The sequence below is a fragment of the Odocoileus virginianus genome, chromosome 23, assembly GCF_023699985.2.
Source record: "Odocoileus virginianus isolate 20LAN1187 ecotype Illinois chromosome 23, Ovbor_1.2, whole genome shotgun sequence".
NCBI lineage: Eukaryota > Metazoa > Chordata > Mammalia > Artiodactyla > Cervidae > Odocoileus > Odocoileus virginianus.
In genome coordinates this window covers 46,938,142-46,954,713 of record NC_069696.1, presented here as the reverse complement: position 1 = coordinate 46,954,713, position 16,572 = coordinate 46,938,142, and the positions used below count along the sequence as shown (strand labels likewise).

At 40.8% G+C, this 16,572-nt stretch overlaps 1 long non-coding RNA gene across 1 annotated transcript in view; it reads right to left on the bottom strand.

Annotated features, from left to right (window-relative positions):
* The window catches only part of LOC110129000 (uncharacterized), a 29,015-nt gene extending 13,477 nt beyond the window's left edge, over positions 1-15,538 (bottom strand). The window contains exons 1-2 of the long non-coding RNA XR_002311342.2: positions 14,366-15,538; positions 9,385-9,520 (exon numbers count right to left, since the gene is read on the bottom strand). This is a non-coding gene — a long non-coding RNA (uncharacterized lncRNA). The remainder of the gene's footprint in view (positions 1-9,384; positions 9,521-14,365) is intronic.
* Between the last annotated feature and the right edge of the window lie 1,034 nt (positions 15,539-16,572).

The window sequence follows — 16,572 nt, the reverse complement described above, 5'->3', positions numbered from 1 at the left end:
GTCTTATTAAAAAGAGGTTCAAGAAACTGGAATTGCCCTAGCTTGGGAAAATAAAATATAGTTCTCTTGGGAAAACAGAATTTTCTTCTCTGGAGGAGGCATGGGGAGAAGAAACCTTCTTTGGGAGAGTAAAGAGTATGTGAAGTGAAAAGTCACTCAGTCGTGTCTGACTCTTTGCGACCCCATGGACTATACAGTCCATGGAATTCTCTAGTCCAGAATACTAGAGTGTGTAGCCGTTCCCTTCTCCAGGGGATCTTCCCAACCCAGGGATTGAACCCAGGTCTCTCCTGTATTGCAGATGGCTTCTTTACCAGCTGAGTTACCAGGGAAGCCCAAGAATACTGGAGTGGGTAGCCTATCCCTCCTCCAGGGGATCTTCCCAACCCAGGAATCAACCCGGGGTCTCCTGCATTGCAGATGGACTCTTTACCAGCTGAGTTACCAGGGAAGCCCAAAAGAGTATGCATCTCTCTGAAATTTAAAAAAAAAAAAAAAGAAAGAAATACAGTATTTGACACGTGGAAAATGAAGTAGAAATGGTCAACATATTTGGGGTGTGCTTTTCTCTACAGAAGTCTCTTTTCTATCCCTCTCTTTCCTGGCAGGCAAAACGAAGTGACTGTGTATGCACCATATCACGCCCCTGATTGGATCGGCACGGACACCTGCTTTGGTGTCAGGAAGCCTATTGGGCAGCTTACGGCCAATCAAATTCTTGCTCTTGAGAGAATGCCCAGCACACCAAGTGGGAACACAGACAGTTCTGACCAAAACTAGATGCAAACCAAATTGAATAAGGAAAGAGAAGTGATGAGTGAGATAGAAATAAGAGGATGAAACCTCCAAAGAGAAATGAATGAGGCAGATACCATGGATGCGGCCCAGCTCCCAAAGCCTTCCCAGTGAAGCTCAGCTGAATCTAATTTCCTTTTTAAAGAGTTATGTAAGGGTGCTTCTTATAGTATTATAATAATCATCACTTCCCCCTACTTTTCTTTTTAGTTAATTTCGACAGGCTTTTACTAGTTTACAGCTAATGAATCCCTGAATAAGACAAAGAACAAGTATCTAAAGATCATATCCTTGGAGTATGAAAACTATAGGAAATTGGGAATAAGGAAGGAGGGGATTTAATATTTATTCAAATATATTCTATGTACCAGACATTCTGTTAGGTGTGTACTATTTTCATCTTTTTAGCAACTACATGTCTCCAGGACATTTTTATTTTAATCATACTGAAAAGGAAATGAGTTTCAGAGAGCTTAATAAACTTGCCCAAAGTCTCACAGAGTCAGGATTTAAACTCAGTACTGCCTGGCTTCAGAGTGTCTTCCCTTACACTGCCACCAGACTTGGGAATAATACAAATATTGTTACCGGGTGACATCAAGGCTCTCGAAGACAATGATGATACAGGCGGCCATAAAACGATGGTTAATCTTATGTGTCAACTTGGAGGTGTTCTTGGATAAGAATAACATTTATGTTAGTGAACTTTAAGTAAGGAGACTGCCCTCCATCATTTGGGTGTACCTCATTCAATGAGTTGAAGGCCTGAATAGAACAGCAAAAAAGATCAACTTCCTGGAACAGGAAGGAATTTTCCTTCAGATGGTCTATGGAGTTCATCTGTACCATTAGTTCTCCTGGGTCTGGAGCCTGCTGGCTAACACTGAAGACTTGGATGTGCTGTTCTCCATAATTATATATATATATATATATGTACACACATATATGTGTGTGTGTGTGTGTGTGTGTGTGCGTATGTATATATAGTCCATGGGATTGCAAAGAGTCAGACAGAGCTGAGCAGCTAACACACACACACACACATAAAATTACTTCTGTTTCTGTGGCGAAACCTAACATGCCTTAGAAAAAAACTGGATCAGAAAACCAACATTATGGAGAGTGATGAAAGCAAGATGGCCAAATAAGTTGTCCCCTCTTATACCACCTCTGAGCAACAATAATTTGGCATCCATCCATGGACAAGGGGAGCTTTCCAGGTGGTGCTCATGGTAAAACCCACCTACCAATGCAGGAGATGTAAGAAACATGGGTGTGGCCCCAGGGTCCAGAAGATTCCCTGGAGAAGGAAATGCAAACCCACTCCAATATTCTTACCTGGAAAATTCCACAAACAGAGGAGCCTGTCGGGCTATAGTCTATGGGGTCACAAAGAGTCAGACACGACTGAGTAACGGAGCATGCACGTATAAACAAAAGCATCTCTGTGGGAGCTCTGTAGTCCAGGTAGGAGACAGTGAATCCCTGGTGAAGGCTAAGACCAGGGAGAACCATTCTGAAGCTAGCTGCCATGCAGCTGACTCACCAACCACGGTCCTGGTGGCAGACCTGTAAACAGCTCCGTATTCCTGAAGACTCAGCCACAACCCATTTACCTTCGTCCTGTCACCAGCACCATTTACCCAGGAACCCTGGAGGACTTGCACTCACCTGTGCATTGGGTAATAAGCAGACAGAACTTGGTCCCAGCTGTAGTCTTGAAAAGGCCCATGAACCAGTTCTAGCCCCTTTGAGCTGTGGTTCCTGAGCCTCTGGAGGCAAACCCACCAAATTCAGTCAGACTGTAGATTCTGAAAGATCCCCCACAAGGGAACTTCAGACCATCCCAGCCACAGTCTGTAAACTGTCCTGCTCACAGAGGGACCTGATAAAACACACACCTGTCTATACGCACCCCACCAATTGATCCTGAAAAGGCCTGTACTTAGCTCCAGTCTCCCCAGCCACAGTCAGGGAGTAGTCCAGCCCACCCCAGTTCTGCCAGCCAGCCAGGCAATAGTCCAGCCCACCCAGGGAACTAGCGGGAGACTCAGAATCAGGTCTGCAGACCTCAATTTTGGCTGTGTAATCTGAAACAGACCTGTGGGTTGGTTCTAACTCCCCTCAACCAGTCCAAGGCCAGCCCTGCACACCTAGGGACATGCTCAGTGGCTAGGCAGGGACCTCCCAGGGCCCTGGTAGGAGCCGCACCTGGGTGCACCTGTGATAAGCCCACTGACTGAGGATCCAACCAGGGACTCTGAAGTGAACCCTTGTCCCCATGTCATCTTACTGAACAAGGTACTGGAATCTGATGCTACATCTATCCAGTGACTTTATTGCTTATACTACATCTTTCAGTTATAAAATTTCCTTTTGAATTTTATGCTTTCTATTTTTTGTTGGTTTTCCTGTCCTTTAGATTATGAGGATAATAGCTTATTTTAAATTGCTGTCCAATAATTCTAAAATCTGTGTTATCTGAGTTAGTTTTCATTGTCTCTTAACTATGAGTCACATTTTCCTATTCCTTTAAATGTCAAATAATTTTGAGTTGTATCCTGGAGACTGTGAATGATACATTGTCTAGACTCTTGATAGTGTTATATTCCTCTGAAGAGTATTGATTTTTGTTTGTTTTTTTCAGTTAACTTTGCTGAACTCAGCTATAAAATTATTTCCTCTTGCAGTAGGCAACAGATGAAATTTTAATTCAGTACTTTGATCTTTGAATGAACTGTTAGGAGTTTGTATCTAAATTATGCATGTATAGTTTAGAGATCAGCCAGAGACTTGATCAAAAATTTATACACAGACTTTATGACTCTGTCTCTCTATTATATTCAGCCAGGGACTCTCCTCTTTTTCTATAACTGCTTTGAAATCTGTCTTCTAATTCTTCAAGCCAGTAATACTGTGGATTGCTATAAAAACAGGAAACTCACTCAATGCCATTTCCTTTTTCCTAGTGTCAACCCACCCACAGATTCTGCCCATTTTGGTAATCCCTTCAGGTAATTATTTCTTATTTCTAGACTTTATATTGTTATGTCCAAGAAGGTCTGTCATATAGAAGTTACTCAGCTGTGACCAAAAGTGGCAGGTTAGCTAGAACATTTGAGACAAATATTTGCAAATAACCTTGCACAAGCCTCTTGGGAAGTATTCCTTTAGGTTCAAATATTAAGAAGGTTTAGTGTTCAAGGACTAATTTTAAATAATGCCAACCTCAGGCATTACATGCTAACGTCACATTTCTAATAAGTTGTGAGACAGGTAATTAGACACAGATGTTTTAAACTGGAATTTCCTTAAGTTCCAAATATCAAATTTCTAGTTTAGTAAGCAGCACATAACAAATATGTAAACTGTACAGTATGTGAGAATGTAATACATGCTATAAAAAAGCAAAATCATAATAGGGGAATTGGGAGGGCAAGATAGGGACAGAGAATATGGTTATTTAAATAGGACAGTCAGGGAAATAGGATATTCATTGAAAAGGTAGCATCCAAGCAGATTCTTGAGGGAAATAGGCAATTAACCTTGCAGATATCTGGGGAATCATTTCCAGGAAGAGGGAACAGCATCATATACAACATGGACTAAGTGCTGCATATTTAATTCTCCTAATAATCCAAGGAAGAGATTTTGTTATCTCTGTTTCACAGATGTGGGAACAGGTCCAGGGAGGTTAAACAATCTGTCTATGGTCATACAGTTGGTAAGCAACAAAGCCAAGTTCTTTCAATCAATTGTTGAAAGGCCTAGTCCCAACCCTTGAGGTGCATGTAGTGTAACACAGATTAGGCAAACAGATGTTTCAAAATAATGTCGGAGGGCTTCCCTGGTGGCTTAGCGCTAAAAGAATCTGCCTGAAATGGAGGAGAATCAGGTTCGATCCCTGGGTCAGGAAGATCCCCTGGAGAAGGAAATGGCAACCCACTCCAGTATTCTTGCCTGGAGAATCCCATGGGTAGAGGAGCCTGGCAGGCTACAGTCCATGGGGTGGTGAAGAGTTGGACACAACCAAGTGTTTGAGTGTGTATGCAAAAAAGGGGGGGGATTTTAACAGAGGTCTACAGGGACATGGAGGTGAAGGCTTTTTGCATAATTCACACTGAAAGTTGACTAAACAAAAGAACACCAGAAAATCCATCATCTACTACATCTGGTGGAGTTAGTAATATTTCTGTTTGCTTGTGTAAACCCTGGAGTGAGTCATCTTGCAGTTCTTAATAACCCTGTTCAAAGTTGCTTTGGATCTGAATTCAGGTCATCTTTCTGCAAGAGAGAAAGGAAGGAAGAAAGGAAAGAAGGAAGGGAGGAGGGGGTGGGAGGGATGGAAGAAGAAAGGAATGGAGAAATGAAGGAAGAAGCAAAGGAAGAAAGAAGAGAGGAAGGTAAGAAAGAAGAAAATTTCCAGAGAAAATTCTTGATAGAATTTCACCTTCCTCTAAGCAGGTGTACCTTCCTTATATCAAAACATCACAATGTACACCTCAAATACTTACAATGTTTACTTGTCAACCACACCTTATAAAACAGAAAGCAAAGAAATAAAGAGGCACTCCTGAAAAAAAAGTTTTGGCCACTAGACCATGTCCCCAGGTGAACTGGTAAATACTGTCAATACTGATATTGACCAAGATCCCAAACTGAAACTGTATACCTGAGGTAGAATGCAGACATCTCTAGAAACACTTGTTTAACTGCTCCAAGATTCACACTGTTTATTTGTAAAACAAAAAAAAAAGGGTCATATTATTTCCTCTTTCATAGGACTGTCATGAGTGTTAAAAAGGATAACACAATGCTTATCATATGTTAAGTGCTCAATACATTATAACAGTTTCTATTTCTGTTCCAACCTGTTTCTTGAACTCTAATCTCAAGAAGTGTTTGGTGGTTATTGATTTTACTTTTATTTCCTGGTTGGTTTATGTAAAATATCTGGAAACTAAGTCATATAGCACAAGTAGTGACAAAAGCACAGCAATTTGGAGAAAAAATAACTTGGATGTGACCCTGCTTCTGTCAGTTATTAGCTATAGGAACTTCTAGAAGTTACTGATGACTCACAAGCATGGAATCAAGATTGCCAGGAAAAATATCAACAATCTCAGATATGCAGATGATAACCACTCTATAGTAGACAGTGAAGGAGAACTAAAGAGCCTCTTGATGAGGGTGAAAGAGGAGAGTGAAAAAGCTGGCTTAAATTCAACGTTCAAAATACTAAGATCATGGTATCCAGTCCCATCACTTCATGACAAATAGATGGGGAAAAAGTGGAAACAGTGACAGATTTTATTTTCTTGGGCTCCAAAATCATTGCAGGCAGTGACTGCAGCCATGAAATTAAAAGATGTTTGCTCCTTGGAAGAAAAGCCATGCCAAATCTACACAGCATATTAAAAAACAGAGACATCATTTTGCCAATAAAAGTCTGTCTAGTCAAAGCTATGGTTTTCTAGTAGTCATGTATGGATGTGAGAGTTGGACCATCAAGAAGGCTGAATGCTGAAGAATTGATGTTTTTGAACTGTGGTGCTGGAGAAGACTCTTGAGAGTCCCTTGGACAGGAAGGAGGTTAAACCAGTCAATCCTAAAGGAAATCAACCCTGAATATTCATTGGAAGGTCTGATGCTGAAGCTGACACTCCAATACGTTGACCTTCTGATGCAAAGAGCTAACTCAGTGGAAAAGACCCTGATACTGGGAAAGATTGAAGGCAGGAAGAGAAGGAGATGACAGAGGATGAGATGGTTGGATGGCATCACTGACTCAATGAACATGAGTTTGAGCAAACTGAGGGAGATAATGAAGGACAGGGAAGCCTGGCATGCTGCATGCAGTCCACAGGGTCGCAAAGAGCTGGACACTTTGTGATTGAACAACAACAGAAATTACTGAACCTATTTCCTCACTGGAGAGATTTTTTAAGAGAGCAATTTTTAAATATTAGCAATAAATAGCTATAAGTTATTGATGCTTACTCTGTGTCAGCAATTGTTCTAAATATCTATAATGTTATGGAATCCTTACAAGGTAAATATTATGTAGTAATATTAGGAGTATCAAAAGAGTATGATGATGACTGAAAAGCTTCTGGTATTCTTGAAAATTTGCCTCCTTTGGGAGTATTTTCTCATTTCCCTGGTCACTTCACTTTAGAATGACCCAAAGCTCAGACCTATGTCCTACTTTTCTTTATCAGTTCCACCTCCTGTGGAATCTCATCCAACCCCCAACTTTAAATACGTCTATCAACTGATCACTTGCCAATTTGTGTTTTCCAGCCTCAGCATCTCCCCTGAGTCCTAAATGCTTATATGCTAGTGTTTAGTCTGTATTTTCAAACTTAACATGTCCAAAATGGAAGCTTTTCCCTAAAACACATTCCATCCACAGTATTCTCTATCACATTTATTGGCAATTCCATTTTCCTATTTGTAAGCCGAAATTCTTGTAGTCATGTTGACCCGCTCTGACATCCTGCAGTCAATCTTCTGCATGCATTGTTTGTGCCCCTTCAGAAAACATCTAGTATCATATCACTTATCACTTCCACTGTTACCACCTTGGTCTGGACCTCCCTCCATCATCTTTTACTTGGTTATGGCCAGTGCCTCCTAATTGGGCTTCCTGCTTTGGCCTTAATATTCTCCCCACCAATTCCCCACCTTCACACTCCTGCTGGAATCTATCCTCAACGCTGAAGCAAAGGTGATCAGAAAGTAAGTCAGATCATGTCACTCCTTTGCTTAAACCCTTTTTCTCATGGGCTTCCATGCCTCTCAGAGAAAAGCTGAAAATCTTCACAATGGCCTTCAGGGTCCTATGCTAGCCCTCACTCCTCTTCCCTCATCTGCATCACTGTGATCCCAGCTGCTTTTCCTCCTTTCTCGCTCATGTCTCATCTTCCTTGAGGTGCCTAGAATGCCCTGGGCACACTGCCACGAGTGCTGGGTGTTTGCTCGTCCCTCTGCCCTGAATGTTCTTCCATAGCCTCAGCTTCTCTCTTCCATCCTTCATGTTTCTGTGCAAATGTTCCCTTCACGGTTAAACCTTCCCAGCAAGACCAGCTATATAATCTTTGGACTTGGTTCAAAACAAAAATTCAGAGACCTCTTATTCAGAAAATATTAATAGATAGTCTAAGAAGTCCAGCAGCAGTAACTTTATTTAACTCAAAGCTAACCAAACTTATTTAAGCACAGTTTTTTTCTCTATATATAACTTTATATATATATATATATATATGCAGTTTTTGCATTTGCAAAATGCCTGGCAGAAATTAGAAGATCTCTTTCAATTCCAAAATTTCATAAATCTATGCTTGTATCAATATTAATAATCTATAAAATCACATATTACATCTTATCACATATAAGTTATATAAATGTATCACATATACTGTATGTGATAAAATGTGATTTATGCAATATAATGCATAATATATATTTATAATATATAATAACATTTGTAAAATATATAATATGTATTTATATTTTATCAAGGTATGAACTTTTAATCATTTTCCTTTAGCTTTATAGGAAGTTTATTAAGCAAATATGGAAAATGGGAATATGCCTTTTATGTGATTTCTCTATCCAAATACATTCGAAAAATAATATAACAAACTTGGACAGTATATCTTTTAAATTTTTATGTTAGCATTCTTCTAGTTTTCTTTTCTTTAATATATTTGCAAGATTCTAGTGTTTTGGCTGGAAATGTGACTTTCATTCTTTGGATCTAAACCCTTAGGACTGAATTATGGTACTGAATAACTTCAGAGATGACAGTCTCTATACTTGTAAAGGTGGGAGATTTCTTCTGAGACAGAAGAGGCAGGGTGTCAAATGAACTGAGCACTGTCTTTTTCTGACCATAACTGAGGAGGAGGGGAAATCCACTTGCACTCACTTCCAAGGGGTATTTCTCTACTTTATTGCAGAGAGGATGCTTAGCCATATATATACATACATAATTACATAGGTTGATTCGTGCATGCTAAGTTGCTTCAGTCTTGCCCGACTCTGTGCCTATGGACTATAGCCTACCAGGTTCCTTTGTCCATGGAATTTCTGAGGCAAGAAGACTAATGGGTTGCCATTTCCTTCTCCAAGTGATCTTCCGGTACCAGGGATTGACCTGCATCCCTTGTGTCTCCTGCCTTGGCAGGCAGGTTTTTTACCGCTAGCACCACCTGGTAAGCCCATATAGACAGGTATATTTAGAATATATAGGTATATATAATATATATCATATAGATAGATATATATAATATGTAATACAAATAGAAAGACATATATAATATACATAGGGATATATCATAATTATTGGAGAAGGGCATGGCAACCCACTCCAGTATTCTTGCCTGGAGAATCCCATGGACAGAGGAATCTGGTGGGCTCCAGTCCATGGGGTTGCAAAGAGTCAGACACAACTGAGCAACTAACACATATCATAATTATATATATAATATAATTATACATATAGACAGGTAGATATGTGCTATCTCCGTGTTGCTCTGGGTAAAAGATCAGGCTTCTTTTTTAAATCGCCATTCATTTACTTACATTTTTGAAAAACATAATTTAAAAAAATACCGCTGCTGCTGCTGCTAAGTCTCTTCAGTCGTGTCCGACTCTGTGCAGCCTCACAGATGGCAGCCCACCAGGCTCCGCCGTCCCTGGGATTCTCCAGGCAAGAACACTAGAATAAAGGAATTTAAAACAACAAAGCCATATGTAGTACAAGGTCAGAAACATGAGATTCAATAAGCATAAAATCACTCTGTCAAATTTCTATAAAGTTTCTCAGTGCATATCCTGGGTTCCTGTATTTGTATCACCTCAGACCAGTACAGATACTTTGCGGGGATTGGCCACAGCCCGTGTGCTGCGTATCGAGCAGCACAGATCTGGTTCTCTTACTTTCGCCACTAATTTGTGTGCTTAGTCACTCAGTCATGTCCGACTCTTTGTGACCCCATGGACTCCTCTGTCCGTGGAATTCTCAGGGCAAGAATAATGGAATGGGTTGCCATGCTCTCCTTCAGGGCATCTTCCCAATCCAGGGATCAAACCCGGGTCTCCTGTATTGCAAGCAGATTTTTTATCATCTGAGCCACCAGGGAAGCCCTTTACCACTAATTTAGTATATAGTAAATACTAACATTTAGTGCGATTTATCTTTTTATTTCCTTGAGAGCAACTTGAAGTACATTGGGGTAAACACTGTACACAGTAGGTGCTCAATGAATATGTCCTGATGTGCACATACCTGATAGACTGTGTAAATGAGAAATAGATAGGTAAGTAGGTAGATAGAGCTTTAAAAAAAAAAAAAAAAAACCCAAACAGCATTTTTATCTCCTTTATACCCATTCCTGGCTCAAAGCTAACAAAGAAACAAAAGTCCCTTTGAAAAATTTCCAAAATAAATAAAAGCCATTTAAGGGCAAAAAGTTTATAATATACAGAAAACCAAAACATAGTGATTTTAGAAAGCTTTTAAATCTTTTTAAGGGAAAGTTGTACTTATCCATTAACAAACCTGTATGTAGCTGTCTTGCTTTAAAAGGTCTCTTGAGACAGAGATTTCAAAACTCCCCATAGGTATCTCAGTTGTGCATAATGTTACTTCAAAGCAACTGTGTATGTCATTTTCATAAGAAAGAAAATGAATTTCTTGTATCATTTAAGCTTTCTTGATAGAAAATTCAACTCTAAAATTCACAAAAGGAGAGAAGTGTTGTGCTAGTCGCAGAGTCATCTCTGACTCTGGGATGCCATGGACTGCAGCCCACAAGGCTCATCTGTCCATGAAGTTCTCCAGGCAAGAATACTGGAGTGGGTTGCTATGCCCTTCTCCAGGGGATCTTCCTGACCCAGAAGGGAGATGCCTAATTAATATGCTTTTAAGAGTTGGATGTTTTTCTTCATTTGCCTTTACAGCTCAAATGGCAAAAGGTTGTCATAAATTGAACACATTTTTCATGCAGGCTGCTAACCATTTTGTAGGCACTAAAGAGCAGAAGGATCTTTAATCTGCAGTTCACTCCTAGCAAGGAAGAATTCTTTAGTGCAATACTATATGGTTAACTTCTTTTGTACAAACTAAGTTACGCTAGCAAAAAGATGGGCGCAATTCTTGTCTAGAAAGCAGGGTTTCCTAGGAGTGAAAATCATTCTGCTCTGTAATCAACAAGTGGGCTGGTGACTACTGTTTTACAGGAGGACAAGGAAGGGCAGGCATGTCATAGAATCCCAGATACTGAACTTAGAGATGTGCTCCATTTAATTAGCTCTTCATAGCTATCTCATATTTTCTCTACTTCCTCCACCTTCAGCTTCAGGATAAGTTGATCCACTGCCTACATTTGGACTGTAGGCAGCTCATTGTTCCATAGAAAATATTTATTGGGATCACAAACCAAAAAACTGGTTAGCTGGGAAATATAAAGATTTGAAAGTACTTTTACAGTAATAAAGAACAAAACTATAATAAAATAGAAACAGATTAGAATGATTCAAGTGCGTCTGAATGTTCATGTTAAAAACGGCAAAGATTCATTTAAGTTTATAAAAGTGGTCCATATCAAACCCATTAAAATGGGTGAAGAACAGGTAGTTAGTTCATCCATGAGAAAACACAAATAGGAAACACATAAATTAAAACATTTTAAAATCTTTGCCAGTGATGAAATAAATAGTAAAAATATATTTAGAAATGTTGAATTATATTGAAGTTAGACTCGTTGGAAAAGTCCCTGATGTTGAGAAGAATTGAAGGCAAAAGGAGAAGAGAGTGGCAAAGGATGAGATGGTTGGATAGTATCACTGACTCAATGGACATTAATTTGTTTAAACCCTGAGACATAGTGAAGGACAAGGAGGCTTGGCGTGCTGCAGTCCATGGGGTTGCAAAGAGTTGGACACGACTTAGTGACTAAACAATGACAACAAGAAGATTTTAGAAACAAACATTCATTAAAAATTAACATTGATACAGATTATATACTTGAATGGAAACTAGAAAATTCACACACATTTGATAGCATTCTGAGTTGGTAATTCACAAATGATAAGCCACACATAAAACTATAAAGAGAAACAGAAAATGCAGAAAAATATTTTTAAAAATCCATAACCATTTGGGCCTAAAAAAAATCACAAAGGAATTTATTCTAAAGCTGTAACTCAACAGACTCAAAAATCTATAAGCACAGAAGATATTTATTGTAACTAACAGAAACTTACTATACAACAAAGGAAGATTAAGGAGCCGATAAAAATACTATTTTACAAAGCTACATAGACATCTAAAAGAATAGTGATTACAGAATGTAAAATGAGCACCCAAAAATGCAAAACAACTCCAGTGATTTAAAAACTGTGTACATGTGGTGAATTGCACAATTAAAAATATGCAAGTGGTTTTCAAATGATAGGGTAAGATTTTTTTCTCCTCTTTTTTTTTTTTTTTTTTGCAAATTCCTTTGCTAGGACTTTGTACAGTCTATGTATTTTTTCACTTTAAAACTTTTTTGAGGGAGAAAGAAGGAAAGGATGAATATTTGGAGAAGACATTCCCCCCTTCACCTTACAGTCAGGTTTCTGCCGACACTCAATTTTCTGCAGTGCTGTCAGCTCCCTTTCGGAGGAGTTGATGTGTAGCGCTTAATCCTGTCTGCGGGCTGCCTCTCTATTCAAGACGGTATGCAAATACTTCCAAACCAGAGCATTTTAGACCTATTCACGGCTCAAGACAACACACTTTGCATTAGCATTTGAAGTGCGAGGGCTGAAAAAGGGGAATGGACAACTTTTTTTTTTCTTTTTTTTTTTCTTCTTTTGGCTCGAAGCTTTGGGGAGACTTGAAAATGTACGTTTTTTCATCCCTTTGCAACACATCAGCATTGGCGCTAAACTTCAGAGAGACGCATTGACTGCCCTCAGGGGAACGCATTCAGGGGGATTTTTATACATACACAGAGGGCCATCGCCTGAAATAAATCACACAAGGAAGGTGGCAGAGATGAAGAGAGAGGGGTTCAGTGGGCTAAGCTACGCGTCCAGAGGCATGAATTTAAATCACGATTTATTTTCTTCTCACTCTGCTCTTGCGTGAACCTCAGTTTCTTAATCTCCAGCCATGAGGAGGGGATGCTGGGGGGAGAAAAGGCCCCAGATTTAAGATGCAGCGCAGGATGCTCAGAAAACAGCCCTCCGGAGGGACTGTGTCTTGCAGCCCAGTGGTTAGAATGTGGTGCTCTGAAATCTAGGTCACAAGTTCAATCCCCTTCTGGGTCAGTTGGCTTTTCTCTGTCCCACAGCCGCAGACTCAAGGCCTGAGCCCCTTATTCAGGCCGAATGTCTAACAAAATGTGTGTCCTGATCACTGCACACAACAGCCCCACTAAAGCCTAGCAAATCTATCCTCCACTGTGGAGGCCCGTGGGGAAGCAAGCCGTCACTGGGGCCTCAAAGGCAGGAGAACCTCTGCAAGAATACAGTGCAGCAGGGGTGGTGAGGGGTAGGTGCTGGGAGCAGCCCGACTCTGGGGGTGGGAGGAACCTCAGCCCTGCAACTTACTATGTGGCTCTGGGTATGTTATTTAACCTTCCTGAGCCCCAGCTGTAGACAGGTAGCTCCTCCATAGGACTGTATCAGTGACCGAATGTGTTAATGGATCTTAAGAAACTAACATTCTCCCTGGTGTGTCCTGAACACTCACTTAAAACTTGCCAGGGTTGTCATCACTGATCCCCAAGGTAAAGCAGTACTCTAAGGTTATTTTAGGATTATGAAGAAGACGATTGTGCGTATGAAGGTAAAAAAGAGAGGGTCTCTGGATGATATCAGGAAAGATTATATTGTTCCTGAGATATACCAGGTACCATGATAGACTTGGGGGAGCAGTGCTGAAAATAATGGGCTTCTCAAGTGGTGCTAGTGGTAAACGGACTTGCCTGCCAATGCAAGAGACGTAGAAGACATGGGTTTGATCCCTGGGTCAAGAAGATCCCCTGGAGGAGGGCATGGCAACGCACTCTAGTATTCTTGCCTGGAGAATCCCACAGACAGAGGAGCCTGGCAGGCTGCAGTCCATAGGGTCACAAAGAGTTAGACATGACTGAACCAACTTAGCATGCATGCACTTATAAAAATAATGAATTCCAACACGAGTCTTGTCCCAAGGAACTTATAAAGCTAGATGACCCACCTATAGTTGAAACTATAGTTGAAATCCTGATTTCAATCAATCCCCAACTGGGTTTCACTGGATCAGATAAACTTTTGATGCTTCAGTTTCCTTAACTATTATAAAATGGAGATAATAACTACATACTGGTTGTTCTGGAATAAAATGAGTAACACTGGGTACATGTGAAGCACTTGATATTTATAGTTAGTCTTTAAATGAGTGACTGTGTCTACTGTAAGAAAATGAAAACACATTCTTGCCATTCTTCAGCTTTGAAAATGTTACAGTATCCAGTTGCAAACTAGATCACAGTGTTGGTATTTTTAAAATAATCTGATGATAGCTTACCTTCATAGTTATGCTTTTGTGACTCCCATCCACAGCATTCCCTGTATAACATGCCTCGCAGTCCAGGTAAAGCGATGGGTTCACCTTTCCTCAATGCCTCCTTGCTTTCACTTCATTCTCACACATATCCTCAAGAGCATCTTTCCTAAACAAACTTTTTCTCTCTAATTTGTTCACCTAGTGAAAAATGCTCAGAATGTCCTTTTCCTCAGAAGCCCTCTCTGAGCCATCCAGAAGAGTTTTTTGCCTCCTCTAACTACAGGATTCTGTGTCAAAGATAAATGGCTCAGACCCAAAGCCTCTTAGAGTGGATCTGAGACAGGAGGGAAGGTGGCCGAGCACAACCATTTAAAGAGTGATATAGCCTAAAGGAAATCAGTCCTGAATATTCATTGGAAGGACTGATGCTGAAACTGAAACTCCAATACTTTGGCCACCTGATGCGAAGAGCTGACTCATTTGAAAAGACCCTGATGCTGGGAAAGATTGAAGGTGGGAGGAGAAGGGGACGACAGAGGATGAGATAATTGGATGGCATCACCGGCTAATGGACATGAGTTTGAGTAAACTCCGGGAGTTGGTGATGGTCAGGGAGGCCTGGCATGCTGCAGTCCATGGGGTCTGCAAAGAGTCAGACATGATTGAGGGACTGAACTGAACTGATAGCCCTTGAAGGGGCTTCTCTGGTGGATCAGACAGTAAATAATGCGGGAGACCTGGGTTTGATCCCTGGGTTGAGAAACATGGCAACCCACTCCAGTATTCTTACCTGGAAAATCCCAAGGACAGAGGAGCCTGGCGGGCTACAGTGCATGGGGTCACAAAGAGTCAGACACGACTGGGCGACTAAGCACACAGCACATGCATACATAGCCCTTGAGCCAGTGAAGTTGCTTAGTCGTGTCTGACTCTTTGCGACCCCATGCTTATTGTAATACATTAGCCTATGCTAATGACATACACACAGGCATCAGGACAGCTCCCATCATAAAAGGCCAGAGAGTGGGCCATTGCCCAATTCCTGGAAATCCCCATCACTTTCCTAAAATAGTTGGTATAATCTCCCCACTGTTTAGCCTAAAAAACTACCCAGCCTATAAAAACTAGCCACCCCATACTTCAGGGCTGCTTTCATTTTCTGAGATGACCCCATGCCCTGGGGCCACTCTCGGCTTCTGAGATGGACTGAATTCTGCCTATGGAATGTGCTTCTCACCTGCTCTCCCTTTATTATCACTCACTCTTGTGTTCTTTCCTGCTTGAAGCTAAGGACCCTTACTTAGCTGCCCAGGAACTTGCCTGAGACCTAGAACATGACCATCCTTTTGTGCCCCATCTTCCTGCAACATCTTTACAAAGGAAGAGGAAGAAGTTGGTCTTCTTCTCCTTCCCACTTTTCCTTTGATCATAAAAATGCAGCCTACTTAGTTCTTGGGGTAGAACCTTTTGACTGCCCACTTGTATCCTTCAAACACATCCTTTATTAATAAATCTCTTGCGTGCGTGCTCAGTTGCTAAGTCATATCCAACTCTTTGAGACTCTGTGGACTGTAGCCCGCCAGGCTCCTCTGTCCATGGGATTCTCCAGGCAGGAATACTGGAGTGGGTTGCCATTTCCTCCTCCAGGGAATCTTCCTGATCCAGGGATCAAGCATGCGTTTCCTCTGTCTCCTGCATTGGCAGGCAGATTCTTTACCACTGAACCCCCAGGGAAGCCCATTAATATATCTACTTCTTATCTATTTCTTTGCCTCTCACTGAATTCCTTCTGTGCAAATATATAAAGAACTGAGCTTAGTTAAGTCCTGAGATGAGTTGGGTGGTTTCAATTGGAAGACTGTGGGTTCAAGTTCCATCTGAGGCATGGTTTCAGATCTGCTTAAATCAGGAACAAAACTTAAAAAAAAATAATGAAATAGAGGTTTCCAGTTGGTCTTTTAAGGGGAGGCAGTCTCTCTGCCTTGGAAGGATTGAACTGAGGATTGCTAGACTGAGACTGCAGCTAGGAGTAATGGGAAAGAGTGCAGTGGTTGATTAAGGATGTCTGCATCAGGTGCTAGAAAGGAGAGTGGTGGTTGTACTTTGTTACATATTTGCAAACTCTGCCTGAGGAGTTGTAATATGTTTCTAACAGTTGCCAAACATTTTATCTGGAAGTCTGAGGTCAACTTAAAATGAGCTCTGCCGCATTTCCTCTTCTCTTCCTA